The sequence below is a fragment of the Echinops telfairi genome, unplaced genomic scaffold (assembly GCF_000313985.2).
Source record: "Echinops telfairi isolate 266 unplaced genomic scaffold, ASM31398v2 ScPeMD7_7465;HRSCAF=8503, whole genome shotgun sequence".
Classification (NCBI taxonomy): domain Eukaryota; kingdom Metazoa; phylum Chordata; class Mammalia; order Afrosoricida; family Tenrecidae; genus Echinops; species Echinops telfairi.
Window position 1 is genome coordinate 5,970,128 of NW_022111365.1, and position 4,497 is coordinate 5,974,624.

At 48.9% G+C, this 4,497-nt stretch overlaps 1 protein-coding gene across 1 annotated transcript in view; it reads left to right on the forward strand.

Moving 5' to 3' along the window:
* Positions 1 to 744: 744 nt before the first annotated feature.
* The window catches only part of LOC101656540 (fasciculation and elongation protein zeta-1), a 9,298-nt gene continuing 5,545 nt past the window's right edge, over positions 745 to 4,497 (forward strand). The window contains exon 1 of the mRNA XM_004714157.2: positions 745 to 897. The gene's annotated coding sequence lies outside the window, so the exon portion shown is untranslated. The remainder of the gene's footprint in view (positions 898 to 4,497) is intronic.

Consider the following 4,497-nt stretch of genomic DNA (forward strand, 5'->3'; position numbering starts at 1 on the left):
CCGACTCACACCGAGTCACCCAGAGCCGGAATCCACTTTAGGGCAACCAGTATAAGCAAAGGTAGCAGCTTAAGGCTTAATCTGCGGCAGCACCAGGGCTCCTTGTGTATATAATAGTCTAGAGGAATGAAGGAAGAGTGAAATTCCATGAGACAGCAAGGTCATTCCTTCAATCTACCACTTGAGTTTTGTTGTTCTTTTTTATCTCAAGTTCTTCTCTTGGCCTTGAATCCTTCTCACTCATCCCGGGGCAGAGCCTCTGTCTGCTTCCTCACCTTGGGCCCAATATTTGAACCCCCTTAAAGCTGGAGTCCTCCCTAAGCATTCTCACTTCAGTGTCCAGTAGATTGGGACATCTGGAAAGTCCGGAGAGGTCTTTGATCGTGTCCATGAACGTCTGCCAGCCAAGAGCCTGTATTTGTATCTAGAAGCAAGGGAGCTTCAGCCCCTGTGCATGATGGATGTTGGTAGTTATTGCGCTGCATGCGTTTTGGAGCTGCTGCATATTCATGAGGGAGGTAGAAAGGCCAGTGTTAAAGGGGAAAAGACAGTAATTCATAAATATTAATAAAGGGAGGGCTACATGCTCCAGGGAAGGCCGGGAATGTTAACGAGAAGATGACGTCTGTGTCCTGCGCGTGCCAGTTGGGGCGGGTGCCCGAGCCAGCCAGCGCGCCCAAGAGCCCGACGCAAGCGCCAGGAGAGGGAGGAGGGAGGAGGGAGGAGGGAGGAGGGACAGGGTAAAAAGAAGAGAGAGGAGCCCATCCCTGCTGAGCTCTCCCAGCCTGGTAACTGGCCGCCGCCCTCTCTGCGCTTCGGCAGGGAGTCATCGCGGCCCTTGGATGGGGCAGTCCGGCTGACCTCGGGATCTGCCTCCCTTTGCCAGGAGCTGCACAGGTGCCATCGGGGGAGAGGGGCGACCTTAGTCTGGACCCCACTACTGCCCGGGGTGGTAGCTGGACGGGAGGCGGTGGAGGAGGCCCGGGGTTCGGGATTGTCCTGCTAGCGATGTAGGGGTGCCGGAGCCCTCACCCTCAGCTCCCTTCTCCAGCCCATCCCGGGATCAGAAAGGAAGAGCTCCAGGCCCACCGCACGCGCATGCGTGTGTGTGTGTGTGTGTGTGTGATTGATTGTATTGGAAGAGTGAGTCGCCACTTCATCCTAGGACTGTTATCTGGCCTGGCCCTCCTTAACGGTCTCTGAGTAATCTTTGACCCCGAGAACCACCCCACCGATGTCCCTCCCCAGAACCACACGTTTCCGCAGGCTCGGGACCGCTGGCGACCGACCGCAGTGGCCGACGCTGCAGGAGCGATTGTTTGACCACTGGAACCGGTCTGAGAAAGGATGAGCGTGGTGGTGTGGGGGTGGGGGGGTGTCCGGCGGGGTGCGCTGCCGCCTGGTGGGTTCTGAACCCCTGGGGTTCGGAGATGCCCTCTAGACCGAGCCCTGCAGGGTGTTATCTCAGGCCCCTCTTCTATTGCGCCTACCCATATTCCCCCTCACTGCTCATCGCCCCCACCCCCATTTCACTCCCGGTCCCGGTCCCTTTGGGCCCCAAGGGCTGTGGAGGGTGTTCTGCGGCCTGCGCAGGGCAATCCTGGCGTCCAGCCAGCTCCAGTCCAGTCATTGTGCTTCCTGGGCAGGACTTTCTTTCCCTCAATGAGCGCGGAGGAGCAAGGGGAGCTGAGATGGAGGTGAAAGGTGCTGCAAATGAACCGGAAAGGGAGGGTGGGGGTGGGGTGGAGGAGAGCTACTACTCCAGAAGGGGTGCCTGCTGACTTATGTTCAATGACAATCCTCCCCTTCTGTCAAAATGCGGAGCAGTCACTAACATGGAATATCGACTGGTGGATCAATGGAGGACAGGTTTTAGGGAGAAAATAGTTGACTATTAGCGAGGGGCACAGACCAATTGGTCTGTGGGGCAAGTAATGGGAAGAGGGGATATGGAATGAGGCCTCTTTGGAGGTGTGGAGGTATCATGAAACCTCTACCTCTTTGGTCGGCTCGGCAAAGCAGGGGGTGGTAATTTGCACTGCAGCCTCAAGCTGCAGCCAGTGCATCATTATATCGCAGGAAGAGGCTTATACCTTCCTGCTGGCTCTGTCTTTTCTAAATTGCACCAGCTATTCAAAGTCCAAAGGAGCCCTGATGGCATAGTGGATTGCACAGTGGGCTGCTAAAGTCGAGGCTGGCTGTTCAAACCGACCAGCCACTCCGCTTGAGAAAGATGAGACTTTCTGCTTCCTTGTAAGAATTCACAGAGTCCGGAAACCCACAGAAGCGGTTCTACCCTGCCCTATAGGGCCTCTATGAAGCAGAATTCACATACTGGCAGTGTTTTTTGACTTTGGATTGGAAATCAAAATCAATATAATTGATTATAGGGCATAATACAATTCCAGGCCTGCACTTTGTTTTACATTGCAGAGAAAAAGAAATGATTAAAAAAAGAAAGGGTGACTCTTCTTTTCTGCTATTTTTCATGTGTTTATTTAAAATTGATTTGTGTAGGATGGAGAAAGAGAATAAGCTATTACTTGTATTAATCGTAGCTTCTAGGGGAGGGGGCCTCTGAGATGGCAGAACGGGCGAGGTTGCTTCAGGAAATTTAGAGGGGAGGGTTGGGAGGCAGGGACAAGAGCAGCCTATAAGATGAAAGAGCAAAACCAAGGGGCTGAAAGGTATGAGGAATGCTAGCCCAATCCAGAGACCTCAGCTTGAGGTTAGGGCAACTGCTTCAGCCCGGTATCTTTCTGCAAATGTTAGGCTCACTTTGGGTGGGATATAAGACCAGCAACAGAGAGTTTCAGTTCTAGTTTCATCCCCAGCTGGTCATTCATGGAGCACTTTTTGCCTCCTAGGTAACGAGTAAAGGTCACATGGTGGGTTAAGGTCAAAGTGGTTCAAGCCCACCAGTCCCTCTGGGGGAGAAAGATGGGGCTGTCTACTCTTGCACAGTTTCAAAAACCCTTTGGAGTTCTGCTCTGTCCCAAATGGGTCCCTATGAGATTTGACCTGGTGGCAGTGGTTTGGGCCTTTTAGATAAGGAATTGATGAAACTAGTCTGGCATATTATGGATGGTTTCAAATGGCCATGTTTCTGAACTCAGACTGTTGCCATCAAGTTCATTCTGCCTCATAGAGATCCTGCGGGGCAAAGGAGAACTGCCCGCACACTTTCCAAGGCCCCAGTGTTCAGAAAGCCAGCAGCTACGTCTATCTCCGTTGGAGTGGCTGATGATTTCGAACTGACTGTCTTTGGTTACCTGTCAAGCACTGAACTGCAACACTAAGGTCCTTTTCTGAGCTTTAGATCTGGATTATTAATTTCGTCTTTTAGAATCTTCTGGATGGATCTATTTTACCCAGAGCTTGCCTGAGCTGAGATTAGATACTTTAGCATAATCTTTCTTTACCAACACTTGAAGTTGGTAAACCATCGATTCTGGTAGGTTTAGGCTCTTGTGCTGGTACACAGCACAGGCTGCAACATTTCAAATCAGTGCCACCACAGGAGTCACCTTTTTATTTGAGCCTCACTTTCTTGTGAAATGCAAGAATTTAAAGAATCTTCAAATATCTCGAATACAAACTGGTTAACTTTTCTGGAATGAAATCAGCAACCCAAGAAATTTTGGTCAAATGAATTGGAAAGATCAGAGTTGCCTTAGTACAAAATATGCTAAAATTCAGCCAGCAAGAGTTCTTCCATTTCACACATATTTTAAAGCTTTGCCCCTGTAGGACATCATGGCAGTAGTAAGGGAAGTTTCCTTTTTATTGCAGCACTCTACCATATACTTCCAGCTGGGGAAGTTGTCCTCATTTTTTAAGAATTGTTGACGTTTATTAGGTACTGTCTGTATTCTACACATTGTGCTTAGTTAGCACTTCAAAGATGGTCTCTTAATCTTCAGGGTCTCAAACAAAAACTCATCCCATCGTGTTGATTGTGCACCATCACAGTAGAACTGCCCCTATGGGTTTCCAAAACTGCAAATCTTCACAGGAATAGAAAAACCTCATCAAGTCTTAACTCTCTACTGTTGAGTAGCTGGTCGTTTTGAACTGCAGACCTTAAGATTAGCAGCCCAAATGCATAACATATTTTGTAACTCACTCCCCTGGAGTCAATTATGACTCATAGTGACTTTTATGCAGAATTCAACAAAACTCATTGCCATCAGTTGATCTCTCCTCATGACAACACTATAGAACAGAGTAGAACTGCCCCGCTCCATGGTTTCTGGGACTGTACTTTTTTGTGTGTGTGAAAATTATAATATATATATTTTTAAAATTATTTTATTGGGCGCTTGTACAACTCTTATCTCAATCCATACATCCATCCATTGCATCAAGCACATCTGTATATTTGCTGCCATCAACATTTTCAAAACATTTTCTTTCTACTTGAGCCCTTAGTATCAGCTTCTCACTTTTCCCCCTTCCTCCTCCCCTCCCTCATGAACCCTTGATTATTTATAAATT